This window comes from Pteropus alecto, unplaced genomic scaffold, assembly GCF_000325575.1.
Source record: "Pteropus alecto unplaced genomic scaffold, ASM32557v1 scaffold86, whole genome shotgun sequence".
Taxonomy (NCBI): Eukaryota; Metazoa; Chordata; class Mammalia; order Chiroptera; family Pteropodidae; genus Pteropus; species Pteropus alecto.
Window position 1 is genome coordinate 20,159,878 of NW_006442109.1, and position 15,075 is coordinate 20,174,952.

Genomic DNA, 15,075 nt, shown 5'->3' on the forward strand with positions numbered 1-15,075 from the left:
GAACCCTTGTGCACTACTGGTGGGATTGTAAATTGGTGCAGCCACTATGGAAAACAGTATAGAGATTCCTGAAAAAATTAAAAATAGGACTACCATACAATATAGCAATTCCACTTCTGGGTATTTATCCCCAAAAAATGAAAATACTAATTTGAAAAGCTAAATGAACCCCTATGTTCATTTCAGCACTATTTGCAATAGCCAATATATGCAAGCAACCTAAGTGTCCCATTGATAAAGATGTGGTGTGTGTATATATACATATATATGTATATATATATTATTTATTTATATACACAGCAATAGAAAAGAATGAAATCTTGCCAATTGAAATAACATGGAGGGACCTAGATGGTATTATGCTAAGTGAAGACAGAGAAAGACAAATACTGTATGATTTCACTTATATGTAAAATCTAAAAAAATGACAAAACAAAAACGTAGCAACAGAACTGATGGTTGCTGGAAGGGTGGAGGTAGGGGAGGGAAATAAGTGAAAACGGCAAAGGGGAATAAGAGGTAAAACTTCCAGTTATAAAATAAGCCACAGAGATGTAGCGTACAGCACAGGGAATATAGTCAATAATATTGTAATAACTTTGCATGGTGACAAATGGTTGTCATGATCACATCGTAAGGTATATAAATGTTGAATCACTATGTCGTATACCTGAAACTAATATAATATTGTATACCAACTATAGTAAAAAAAAATTTTAATGTAATAATAAAAGTGCTCAGATTTTATACTTTGAGAGGAAGTTTATTTCAACATGTCTGAAAGTTATATTTACCTTTAAGTCAAAAGTATAAAATTTTTTCCTTTGGGGAAAATGTACAGAGAAAACTAATAGTGTTTATTTGTTACCTGACCTTTAATGCCCAAATTATCTGGGCCTCAGTCAACTCACAGGTGGTTGCGAAGTTAACATGAGCCCATAAATGAAAGTTATTGGCTATCATCAGTATGCAAGATGGAAAGAAATTGGAATTTATTTTAAGATATTTGGGAAAACAATTGTTGAAAAACATTTCTACATTCACACTGTAACAAACACACCCAAACTCCCTCCCTAAGAAGATGGTTCTACTTTACTCAAGTATTAACAAGTGTGACCCAACAATGGATTGGGCAACATGGTTATTAGCAGTTTAAAAAAAACCAATAGTCCTTTCTTTATGTATTTTATTTCTTGGCTATTTCACTTAGACTTCTAAATATTGAGGACAAATTACTTAAAGGCACTGTTCTAACCAGTACAGTTGTAAAGCCACTTAGTTGAAATTCCAATTTCATGGTTCTGTTATCTGCATCTTTATTTGCTTTTCTGTAAGAGGGCCCCACTGTCCAAATTTATGACAGTTTGAACATCAAATAATGATAGTAAAAGATTAGAACCTGTTGAAAAAAGTAAAAAATCATGAGTCCATGCTGATATAAATAAACAACTGAGTGAAGAAAAAGCCATTTCTCCAAGGAGACCTGGTTCTTTTAGCAGCAGATGGTATTAACATGCTGAATTGCATGTTAAGTTTTTTTACATCTGTATTCATCAGACTTTTAAATTTATTTTGTTAGCAAGATTAGATTTAGTGGGACGAAACAGATTTTTTATCCTTTGGTTCTATCATTTTTATCACAAAAATTACTTGAAATGTTGATAATAGGAAATCAACTATTCAAGGTTTTTAAAATGTATTAGCATATAATTTAATATGTATTTTGAAGCTTTAAAGCATGGTGTTCCCTTCCTTCCCAAACTCTATTGAAAACACAGATTACAGTTCAATAATCAAAAAGTAGCATTAGAAAATTGGGACGGTGCCATCAGCAGTGTGGAATTTCCAGATTTAATGTCAGTGGGAACAAATTGAAAGTAGAACCCAGCAGAGCTGGGGGATCTTCAGCCCACTTCAGGCATAAAGAGCATCTTCAAAAAAAGTGATGTTTTTCTCCTACAAAACTATGGAATAATGCCAATATCAGAAAGTACTAAAGGCCAGCATTGGAAGCAGTCCCTGGAAACTGGCTGGGCATTAAAGAAAGTAAAGCACTGGGCCAGTTTCCCACCCCCCAAATACCTGGCTCTCGTTTGTTTTTTCAGTGCATTAAGGCATAATTACAGCTTCTTGAAATAACAGTCTGGCAAGGAAGCCTCACAGGGTAAGACCTGAAGCCTCAGAAGCATCAGAGCTGGGGATCAGATCACCATAAGAGTACCTGGGAGCCCCTATGTGCTTACAGGCTAAATGGACCCCTCACCTAGGTGCTCTTCTGCATCTTGCCTCCCACAGTCACCTAAGGTAGAGTTTCCGGGGCCATCAGTATCACTGAAGGTAGAATTTCCTGGCCCCACACCATTGCCTAAAGTCGAGTTTTATGACCGTCACAATCACCTAAAGTAAACTATCCTGTCTCCCAAAGTAAACTAAGAGAATATGCTGACCTCCACAATCAACCAAGATAGACTATCCTAGGCTCCACCCTCACATGTGATCAAGTTTCCTAATCCTCCACAATCACCTAAGATAGAGTTTCATAGATCATAACAATAACCTAAGTTTGCTTCCTGGGTTCCCATATTACCTAAGGTAGAGATTCCAGGGCATGCAATCAAATAAGGTAGTTTTCCAGGACCAAGATCACCTAAGAGAGTCCACTATACCTCCCAAATCATAAAAGGTTAACTATACAGTCCCCCCACAATTAAGTAGACTATCCTGGCCTCCCACAGTCAACAAAGTCAAGAAATCTAGGGCCCAAGGGTGAGTACCTGCCCCTCTAATCACCTAAGGGTTGATTCATGGACCCCAACAATTACCTAAGGTTAAGATTCATGGCCCCAAAATCAGCTAAGGTAGTTTTCTGGCCAGCAATAACCTTATGAAGAGTTTCCTGGGCCCCAAAATCACCTAAGGTGGAGTTTCCTGGGCTCACACATTCACCCCACTGTACACTATCCTGGCCCCTCATCACGAACTAGATTTTCCTGTCTACTCATAATAGCCTAAGATAGAGATTTCTGGCTCTCTACCATCACTTTCGGTAGTGTTTCTGAGGCTCCCATAAACAACAAAATAGTTTCCTAGCCCTCAACAATCACCTAAAATACAGTTTCTGAGGCCCTCAAATACCAAATGTAGAATTTCCGGAGTCCCCTAATCATCTAAGGTCGAATTTCCTAGGCCTCATCAATTTCTTAAAGTTGAGATTCTTGGGACCCTACAATCTAATAAGTTGTTTCCTGGATTCCCACGATCACCCAAGCTACAATCAACTAAGTAGATTTTCCTGGTCACTCGCAATCAACCAAGTTAGACTATAAGGCCTAGGTTCCTGGACCCCCACAATCAGTAAAAGTCAAATTTCCTGGCCCCCCACAATCACCTAAGGATAAATTTCTTGGGGCCTCATATCACCTAGGGTAGCTTCTTGGTCCTCACAATCACCTAAGGTAGAATTTCTCAGGCCCTCAATCACAAAAGGTATAGTCTCCTAAGGCCACTTTCACCTAATATAGAGTTTCCTGGGTCTCCAAATAATGTAAGGTCACAATCATATTAGGTTAAATTACCTAGGTACCCTCAATCTCCTAAAGTTGAGATTCTTGTGACCCACAATTCAATAAAGTCAAGTGTCCTGGCCCCCATTCATCACCTAAGGTAGAGTTTCCATGGCCCTAACAGTAATCTTCATTTCACTTTCCTGAGCCCCCACTATCACCTAAGGTCAAGGTTCCTGGACCCCCACAGTCACCTAAGGGCTAGATTCATGGTCCCAAACAATCACCTAAGGTCGAGTATCCTGGGCCTCCAATTTTGCAAAGTTCAGTTTCTTGGTCCCCACAATCAGCTAAGGTAGATTTTCCAGACCCTGGCTGTCACCTAAGGTCTAGTTTCCCAGAACCCTACAATCAGCTGAGTCAAGTTTCTTTTTTTATTAATTTTTATTTTTCAGTTAGAGTTGACATTCAGTATTGCTTTGTATAATTTACAAAGTGATCCCCCCAATTAGTCTAGTACCCACCTGGCACTATACAGTTGTTACAATGTTATTGACTGTATTTCCTATGCTGTACTTCACATCCCAATTTGTACTTCTTAATCCCTTCACCTTTTTGAGGTCAAGTATCTGAACCCCAACAATTATAATTATGTAAAGTAGAGTCCCCAGGCCCAATAATCTCCTCAGGAAGAGTTTCCTGGGCCACCCCAATCACCTAGTTTCCTGGACCAACAATCGATGCAGAGTTTCAGGCCCCATTAAATCACCTAATGCAGTCTATAGCCATGCCACCCTGAACGTGCCTGGTCTCTTCTGATCTCAGAAGCTAAGTAGGGTCGGGCCTGGTTAGTACTTGGATGGGAGACCACCTAGGAATACCGGGTGCTGTAGGCATTAAAACAAAAATCACCTAATGAAGATTCTTGACCCCATAAAATTACCTAAGGTAAAGATTCCTGGCCCTTCCACAATCACCTAAGGTAGAGTCCTGACCCCCAAACAAATAATGTAGAGTTTTATGGGCCCAGAATCACACAAAGTAGAGATTTCTGGGCCACATCACCTAAGGTAGAGTTTCCTGGGCCCACTATCTCTTAAGATACAGTTTCCTGGGTTTCCTCAGTCTCCTAAGATAGAGTTCCTTAGTCCCCCGCAGTCATCTAAGGTAGAATTGCTTGGGCCCCCGCAATCACTAGATATTATTTTTGGCTCACAATCAGATAAAGTTTCCTCAACCCCCAATCATCAAACATTGCGTTTCCTAGGCTCATAAACACCTAAAGTAGAATTTCCTGTATCTCCACAAGTCCCTAAGGTAGAATTTCCTGGCCCTGATAATCGACTAAGGTGGGCCATCCTAAGTCTCCACAATCACCTAAGCTAGAATTTCTTGGACCACACAATCACCTATGGTAGACAGTCCTCACCCCCCACAATCAAATAAATAGACTTTCCAGGCCACCCACAATCAACTAAGGTAGAGAGATTCTGGCTCCCCATAATCACCTAAGGATAAGATTCCTGGGCACCCACAATCATCTCAGGTAGAGATTTCTGGCCCCCTGCCATTATGTAAGGTATAGTTTCCAAGGCCCTCCAATCATCTGAGGTCGAGATTCAGAGGCCCCCACAATCACCTAAGGTAGACTATCCTGGCCCCCTACAATCAGCTAAGGTAGTCTGTCCTAGGTCCTCACCATACCTAAGGTCAAGCTAACTGTCCCCCCACACACAATCACATAAAGAAGAGATTCCTAGCCTCCCATAATCACCTAAGTAGAGTTACTGGTGCTGCCACAGTGACATTCCTAGGCTCCACAATCACTTCAAGTCAAATTTCCTGGGTCCCCACAATCATAAGGTAGTGTTTCCAGGCCTCACAATCACCTAAGAAAGGATTTTGGGGCCACTCCAATCACCTAAGTTTCCTGGGCCCACAATCACCTATAGTCAAATTACTTAGGCCTCTACAGTCACCAAGGGTTGATTTTCCTGGACCTTCACAATCACTTACTGTAGGTTATCCTGGCCCCGCATAGTCAACTTAAGGTTCAGTTTCTTGAGATCTCAACAATCAAATAAGGTAGAGTTTCCTGGGCTCACAATCGCCTAAGTAAACTCTTATGCCCTCCACAAACAACTAACATCAGCTATTCTGGACCCCCACTATCATCTAAGGTAGACTTTCCTGAGCCACTACGATCATCTAGGTAAAATTTCCTGGGAGCCCACATCACATAAAGTAGAATTTCCTGAGCCCTCAGTGAGATAATAGAAAGCATACATTGGTCTCAGCCCCAGTTCCTGGAACTGAGCTCCTAAAACTCTTGTATTTTCCTAAGTAATAAGAGCAATAGGAGCATCTTTTGCTCTAATATTTAGTCTTTGACCCCAGTTTGTTACCCAGGGCTCCTGAAACCCTTCTAATTTCCTAGGTGATGGTAGTGTTTTTTATTCTGATGAAGGGCTCTTGGTGGGCTCCTAGATGGAGTCTGGCCACCAGAAAAATCAAACCTTTACCTGAATATTTTACAGGAATGGATATTATGTCTGACTGAGGAACACTTCCCCTACCTAGTATTGTAAAATGAAAACCCGTTGATAAAATTCTAGTAGAGGCTATATTAGGAACATAAGAATTGATGAAATTATGATAAAAGTTTGTAAGAGAATTGGTCTATTTAAACAGGCTTTATGTGAAGTGGTCACACCTCTTTTACCTGATTGTATTATGAAAATGGACACTATCTCACTGGGAAACATTTCTCCTGCCTAAATAACATTACAAAACAGAAAGCATGTAAATCACCCCTCAAACAATATTAATTGGACATGCTAAATGGGAATGAGTAAGATTGTCCAAGCCCACACAGTGTAAAATAGAAGCTGGAATGCTGATAGGCACAATTTCTCTGTGTGATAACCTTATGTGGAGCCTAGGCTGAGACTTATGGCAAAAGCCTATGCATGCCTCCCAGAGGTGACAACTGGGATTTGGAATGGAGAATCTCCACTTGAAGGCATTTCCTACCTTGCTATTAAACATTAATTGAAGCTACCTTGATAATTGAAAGACATAAAATGATCTTAAAACCTACCCATAATGTCTAGGATGATGTCAGAGAAGTGCTCTAATGGGGATGGCAGTGTCCAGAAGAGTTCCATAATAGAATAGAAACGGTCTATGCAGGATCATGCTCCCTGGGGAATGCAAGGACTCCTTGCACAGGGAGCCTCTTTTCTCCTAGGATGAACTCTGGAATTGTGTGAGGAGCTGCTGTATTCTATTGTCTCTTGGGCGGTGCCCTATAAACAACTCTCAACTGACCAAGAAAGAGCTGTTTTGTTTGTTTTGTGGATGGCAGTTCCACGGTGAATGGACAACATCCTGTTTGGAAAGCTGCTGCATTAAGATGAGAGGATAGAAAGACACTGATTGAAGAAGGTAAAAACAGATCCACTCAGTGGGCTGATTTGCATGCTGTATTCCTAGGAGTAATGGAAGAATTGAACAGTGGAAAAAGCCACTCTGGGTTTTTATAGACTCCTGGGCAATAGCCAATGGCTAGGCCATATGGTGAGGTAGAAGGGCAGTGGAAACCTGGCCTATTATAGAGATGCCTATATGGGGCACGGCCCTGTGGAAATCACTATGGAAATTTGAGGAGTGCATTAAAGTCGGACATAGGGATACCCATCAGAAGAACCCCCTTCCAGGTTCGAAAGGTGATTGGAATCAATGAGCAGCTATCCTAGTGTGCTTGCTTAAGGTGGCCACCTGGGTTCACGAAATGAATGGACATAGGGGTACTGCAGCAATACAAAATGGCCTAAATCTAGACGTAGTCCTCTTGCACCCTCTGAGGCACTAAATGCCAAAAAGAACAGTTTTGCCTGCAAATGGTTATATGGCAGATTCCCTGGTGGGAGGCCCTGATCATAGCTGGCAAGTGAGGCTGATGCTAGTAGCCCTGAGAGGCTAAAAAAGGTCCTAACAAGAATATTAGACACTGACTCTGGACTGGACTTTGCTTAACCGGTAGAAGTAAATGCTCAAAATATTGAAAGGACTGGAACAGAAGGTGTCACACCAATTTGGACAGCCAACCATCATTTCTTCAGACCAAAGAACACACTTTACAGCCCATATTGTCCAACAAAGGGCAGGGAGATATTCTCCTTGGAGTACTAGTTTGATAGCGAATTGGAATGGGCAATTGAAATATTGTCTGAAAAGGGAGAAAATAAAGGCACGAAGGTCTGGCTTACACACCTTCACAAGTGTGTGCTCACACTCAACATGAGTGGGACTAAAGGCGTGTCCCCACTGGGTAGATTCCTTTATTTTTCAGGTGGATCGGGGGAAGAGAGGGGGTGGGGAAGTACACTGATATTACTATCTTTTTGCCAAGGGATGAGGATGTTGTTATAATAACTATATATATTTTTTTCTTTTCTTCCCCACATCACTTCAACTTTTTTTTGTTTTCCCTGGCACAGTGGTCATTTGAGCAGGGCTACAACGACAAGGTTTGGAAATAGAGGACTATGAAGCAAGAAATTGCAACTACGTTTTAAACATTATGTCAGATTGCCATGGGCTTGATGGGGCAGGATGTGCCTTCACCCCTCTGGAAAATTGGGACTAACAGTGAATGCAGCCTACTGTCTAGCAGTAAAGATAGCCCCCTACTTCTGCACCTCTGTAATCTTACCTTTTCTGAATGGGAATGGACTGAGGGGAAGGCACGTGCTAGACTAGGATTGCTGCCTGCACTCAGGACCAGCACAGTGGCCAAACATATGTCACTTCCAAAGGTGAAAAAGGTTGGATATAAATAGAGAGAAGGAAAAATAGTAGTTATGGGTAAAGGAATGAAAAACAGGTTATGTAATACAGGAAATCCAATATTATATCAACATCAGATGCCTGAAAGGGTGAAGTCATGTTTGTTGAGACCACTCCTACATTTGGAACCTGACAAAATAGAAGCCTACAAACCTGAGTGGCCTCTCCCTGGGAGACATTTTCCACATGATATGGTGGACAGGAATGATTATTAATGACTCGTATCATTTTGCTGTAAGGGGTCCATGGCCAGAGACCAGGGTAATAGAAAATGTACATTTGTCTCTGCCTCCAGTTCCTGGCAAGCTTTGAAATCCTTGTAATTTTCTAAGTGATAAGAACACCAGGAACATCTTTTGTTCTAACCTTTGGTCTTTGTGATATTTTGATTTATAATAAATATATATTTGGTCTTCATCCCAGTTTTGGCAGAGCTCCCTAAACCCTTGGAATTTCCTAAACGTTGAGACTGATGGAGGTGTCTTTTGTTAAGTTAATAAAGCGACTTTTGAAAAGCATCCAAGGATGGGGCCTGGTTGCCAGTAGGAGCCAATCTCGTGGTTAGAGGGTTGGAACTTTCAGTCCCACTCCTTGATTTCCAGAGAGAGGAGAGCGACTGAGTTTGAATCAATCACCAATGGCCAATGAGTTAGTCATTTATGACTAAGTAACAAAGCCTCCATAAAAATCCAAAAGGACAGCTCTTTGGATTTTTTACAGAGAGCTTCCACATTGGGAAACCAGAACACTTCCATGTGCCACCACGCCAGGCCCCAAGCTCCATGAGGAAAGACACCTCTTCATTCAGGACCTCTCTCTATATATCTCTTCATCTGCCTGTTGATTTGTATCCTTTAGTATCCTTTATAATAAATCAGTAATCTGGTGAACAAATAGGATTTCCTAGGTTCTGTGAGCTGTTCTACAAATTAATCGAATCCAAGAAGGAGGTTGGAGGAACCTAGGATTTGTAGTGGGTAGATCAGAAGCCCAGGTAACAACCTGGCCTTGTGTTTAGCATCCAAAGTAGAAACTTGGCATCTTGTCGGACTGTCCCCTTTACCTGTGGAATCTGATTCTGTCTCTGGGTAAATAGTGCCAGAATTGAGGTGATTTCTTAGACACTCTGGTGATGTCCAAGAATTCCTTATTGGTGTGGAAAGTCCACACACGCACACATACATACACAGAGGAATTGGGTCCAGGAATCCCTTTTTGGTTTCTGACTCTGGTTTCTGGTTCCTGAAACCCTTGTAATTTCCCGAGTGATGGGTGCTTTGTGTTCTACTGAGATGACTCTTGGTTGGCTTCTGGATGAGGGCTGAGCACTGGAAAGGCCAAGCTATTATTAGAAGTGTGGAATTTTGGCACCCCATCCCCTACCCCCCACCCATGCTCTTGAGAAAGGAGAAGGGCTGAAAATGAAATAATAATGGATCATGCTTCATGATGAAGCCTCCACAAAATTCAAGAAGAGCCTCTGGGCTGGTGAACACGTGGAGGGAGTGGTATTCCCAGAGAAGGCATGGGAGCTCTGCTCCTTTTCCCCAATACCTTGCCCTACTCATCTTTGCCATCTGGATGTTCATCTGTATCCTTTATACCATCCTTTAATAAACTGGTAAAACTAAGTAAGTGTTTCCCTGAATTTGTAAGCCACTCTAGCAAATTAATCAACCCCAAGAAGGGGTCATTGGAACCTTCAATCTATAGGGGGTTGTCAGAAGCACAGGTGGCATCTGAAGGGGATGGGGAGTGGAGCAGTCTTGTGGGACTAAGCCCATAACCTGTGGGAGCTGACACTATTTCTGGGTAGATAGTTTCAGTACTGAGATGTGTGGTGTAAGAAGAGACACACAGGAAAGAAAGACATAGTAGGGAAGAACTCAGTTTTTCACTACATAGGAAGGAAAAAAAATGAGGTTTTTCCAATATTGGATTTCCCACTATTCGAAAGTAGTGCATTCCCATGAAACCTTTCATAAGCCAAAAAGGCGTAAAGCGAAGAAGCAATTACCTTTGGATACAGCTTACAAACAGATGCACAAAATAAATCGAGGTAAAGCACAGATGCTCAAAAAGTCTAATGCTCTGGTTGCTTGAAGCTGAGTGTAGTTCCTGGAGGAGGAGCCTATGGTACCACTGTCATCGTGTGGAATGCATACTGCCTCTACAACAGCTCACTGCAAACAAACACTGAATGCTGTTATAGCTTTTTGCCTTGTTTGGTAAAAGCAAAATCCTCTTCGGATTTCTTTCAGTTATCAAACACAGGCACCAATGAAGTTCTTTCCTAAAAGTAAAGCGACGTAAAGCAAACCTTCAAAAAGTGGGATAGTCCTACAGGACCTAAGCTAGAATTTCCTGGCCTCTACAATCGACTAAGGTGGACAGTCCTGACCTCCACAATCACGAGAGGTCCACATTCTTGGGTCCCCGTCATTATCTAGTGGTGAGTCTCTTGACCGCCCCCCACAATCACCTAAGGTAGATATTACTCCCCGGCTAATCACCGAAAGTAGAGTTTCCAGATCCCACAATCACTGGAGGCTGAGGAACCAGGGCTACCAAAATCAACTAGGGTAGAGTTTACCATAATCCCAGACTCACTGTCACCTAGGGTCAAGTTTCCTGGGCCCCACAATCACCTAATGCAAAGTTTCCTAGACCCACAATCAGCTATGATAGAGTTTCCTGGGCCTCCACCATTATCTAAGGTAGTTTCCTGGCCCCCTACATCTCCTAAGGTAGTGTTTTCTGGGCCCCCACAATCACTTAAGGTAAGAGTACCTACTAGAAAACAGGCTCAGACTTGGCTGGAGCCGGCACATCAGTTCATTGAGGTTAGTAGCTGTCAACTCCAGCCACACTTAGCTCCACTGGGGGACATTTGTATCAATGCCCAGAGCCTCACTTCCCCTGACGTTCTGATGTAGTTGGTCTACATGCCAGTTACATACAGCATTTCCAGGTGATTTTAACTGGCAGCCAGACTTAACTACTGATATATACTCTCCTCAGTAACTATTAACTAACTATAAATGATGGAAAGAAAACTACGTGAGGGAAGTAACAAACTCAGCAGAAAGAATATTCCCAAGGAAGCAACAGCAAAGGAGAAACTAGAATAAAACTTCAAACATTAAAACCTCAGATTTGGAAAGATCTCCAGACATTAAAAATCTTTGTGTGAGTTCTCGGAAATTAAAAATATTACTGAAATAAATTTGCTGGGAATTACTTTCAAAACAACTTTTTTAAAGTGTTAATTTTTAAGGTTTTTTTCTTCCATTATTTATTGCAATTTTTAGATAAAATTTATCATTTTAAGCACTTTAAAGTTTACACTTCAGTGGTTTTCAATCTAGTTAAAATAATGTGCTACCATCACCATTTTCTAATTCCAGACATTTCCATCACCTCAAGAAGAAACGCCATATCCTTTAGGCAGTCACTCCCAATTCTCCCTGGCAGCCACTAATCTGCTTTCTGTCTCTAGGAATTTGCCTTTTCTGGACATTTTGTATAAGAATCATACAAGCGGCTTTTTGTGTTTGCCGTCTTTCACTTAGTGTAATGTTTTGAGGTTCGTTCATGTTGTAGCACGTATAATACTTCATTCTTTTTTATGGCTAATACTTCACTGTATGGATAGACTACACTTTGTTTAGCCATTCATCTGTTGATGGACGTTTGGGTTGTTTGCACTTTTTAAATACTATGAATAATGCTACCATGTACATTCTTTTACAAGGTGTTTGTGTGAATGTGTATTTTCAGTTCTCTTGGGTATATTCCTCTAAGTGGAATTACTGAGTCATATGGTAGTTCTACGTTTAACATTTTGGGGAACTGCAAACTGTTCACCACAGCGGTTGTACTATTTAACATTCCCACCAGCAATGGATGAGGGCTCCAACTTCTGCTTTTAAACTTCAGGGTTTCAGAGGGGGAATGGGAGAGAACTGCCTGGAGATGATCTGAGGAAAATACACCTGTGCTTTTAAAACACAGAAGGGACTGATGACCTACTTCTGCGCCCTGCCCTTTAACTTCCCCAGTGCCACACAGCCACCCATCCGGACTTGCCAATTCCACAGCTGGAGGGCAGGGCGCCTCTCCTAAAAAAGGTCTGAGGTCAGCTGCTGTCGTCTTCCCTCTACCCGGCACAGAGCAAAGATGCTTCTGTTAACCCACAATACTCAGCCCCTTCCCGCCAAGGCCTCCATCCTGGTTCATTTGCCATTCCGCTGCTGTTACAAGTTCTGCTCAAGGAGGTAACAGTTTGCATTTCTCAGCCATACTTCTAATATCATTTGAAATTTAAAGGAATTGACAATGTGGGTGGCCACAGCTGATGAAAGCTCTGAGACAAGGTACTATAGTCCTTATTTGTTAAGCATGCACTTGGGGATATGCTTGTGACTTACCAGCTGCAGCTTGCTCGCCAGTTTAATGAGGCATCCCCAGTCTGAACATCCAGATCCGGACCGCGCCTTCTTCTGCAACACTGATGTCACAGTGTTTTAACAGTCTTCCCAACAGCCCACTGAGGCCCAAGGCTTTGTAAAGCAGCCACTCAGAGCGCAGCTCATCACATCGCTCTCTACCCCTCACACAGGTGCGCTCCAACTACAAAGTAAACCTCTTCCTAGTCTGCCGGCCCCACGAACCCCAGCCCCAGGTAGTTACCTCCCACTACACGTTGAGATCATGCACCTGAGGCCAAAGGTGTGTGTTAACGCTGGGGCGCTACAGGCCCCACGTGGCCCCCATGTTTTTTCCAAGACAAGAGGTAGCAGAGATTAGCTGGAAAAGGAGAGTTGAATGAAGCAGAAAAGAGAAGCCAAGAAGAGGGGCCATTTGGCACCACTATCACTTTCACCTTCTGCCGCCTCCCAGCAGCCCTCCTGGCATTTTTCCAGAGCCCCGTTGGCCCTGTGGATGTATAATCCAGTCCTGTCCTAGCATGAGCCTTCTACCTTGAATTCTGACTCATTGTAACTATCTGAAGTCCTTCACGCAAACACCTCAGCAATGGTAATATCCACAAAACACTTAGAACACTGCTATTGTATCTCCATTTCTTATCCCAGGGCCAGCTGCAGAGAGATCTAGCAATGCCTATAGGGAAATAGGGGAGTTTATGTTTCAGGGAAGTAGGACTCTCCATTTTGCTTAAAAGCCAGTTTCGATACTATGCCTCAGATAAGGGCACCTTGTAACTGCCAAAACTGCATGCATCCTAAGAGTTGGGACATAAGGAGGCCATTGTCCCTGACTTGGATTATAATGATTGGTGACCCTGATTTCCTGATACAGCCCTGATATCCTGACACAGTCTTGCCTTCAAGTGTTGTCTGCATTTGATTTATGAAGAATGTCAAGTGAGGAGGACATTTCTGCTGACCTAATTTGAATCATGAAGTCATCCTGCCTCCAAGACTAACAAAAGATAGTCTGTCAGCCCAAAGAGAAGCACAGATTTGTAAAGAGGTTTGCACTTATCCTCTGCAAAAAAATAATTGTTTTTGAAGCCTTGATTTTATGTGTTTGTATTTTCAGGGTTCACTGGCTAACTTGTACTCTGATCACCTGATGAAGAGGAAATCTTCCAGCATTTTGTTTTCAAGAGGAGTTGAAAATGCAAAAAGAAAGGATAAAGTAAATAAATCTGTCATCTGTACACTGCGACCTTTATGCTGTGTTGAGACCATGGAGGTCACTGCTCTCCTGACCTTAAGATTGTAGTGACACTAACCTTGACTTCTTCATACAGCCTAGATACTCTGGTCCGGTCCCGCCTCCAGGCTGGGTCTGCATGTTGGCCTCCACTGGTATCTCCCACATCGCCTCCTTCTTGAAGTGGGGCCGAACTCTCCATTAGATTCTGTGCCACTGATTAAGTATCCTATGAGCTGCATCTAAAGAAAATAGGGTACATTTTAAAATATGTTCTTTGGGTTGTCATTAGATCATGGTTCTAATCTTGATACACATTAGAATCACCCAAAGTACTTTTAAAACGAGGAATGCCTCTGCTGGCTCTGGAGATTCAATTTGGTTGGCTTAGTTGGGACACAGCTTGAGCAGGTTCCAAAAGTTCCACAGGTGCAGCCAGGGTTGAGAACCACTACATTAGATGAGTACTTATGGTCATGCATTTCCATTTGACCTCAATCAAGTTAATTGACCCAGCTAAGATTTCAATTAAATCTTGAGATCCTTAGAATAAGCTGTCCACTTGAATTAGATAAATGTCAACTTTTTATTTTTTGACTTTTTTTGAAGTTATACATAGTTATAATTTAAAGAGTTCAATAGTTCAATAAGATCTGTTAGGAAAAACGACAGTTCCTAGTCCCCCACCTGCCATTTCCCAGCCCCAGAGATAACTTCTTTTAACTGATTATTTTAGTATTTGCCTCTATATCTTTAAATAGAATGCTTGAATTAGTATTTCTTGATTTTGTTTGGCATATTATCTATTGTCTTCATACCATGATAGGCAAAGATTTATTTCTTTCATTTCCCATTTCCTCCCACACTCAGATTTGCCCCCCTACTCCACCCAATATAGTCATATCATAATTTGCTTAAATCGATAATCATTTTTCCATTATGATTTCGTATACCATCAGAGCTGAACCAAGTAACAAACTATGGCTACTTCTCCTTTCTTGTACAATTTTTCCTTGACTTAATAATTATCTGAATTTTT

The 15,075-nt window shown here is 41.7% G+C and overlaps 1 non-coding gene across 1 annotated transcript; it reads left to right on the forward strand.

Moving 5' to 3' along the window:
- Positions 1-4,280: 4,280 nt before the first annotated feature.
- On the forward strand, positions 4,281-4,399 carry LOC112469853. Its single transcript, XR_003042739.1, has one exon. It is a non-coding gene; the product is annotated as a 5S ribosomal RNA (ribosomal RNA).
- Positions 4,400-15,075: the final 10,676 nt, after the last annotated feature.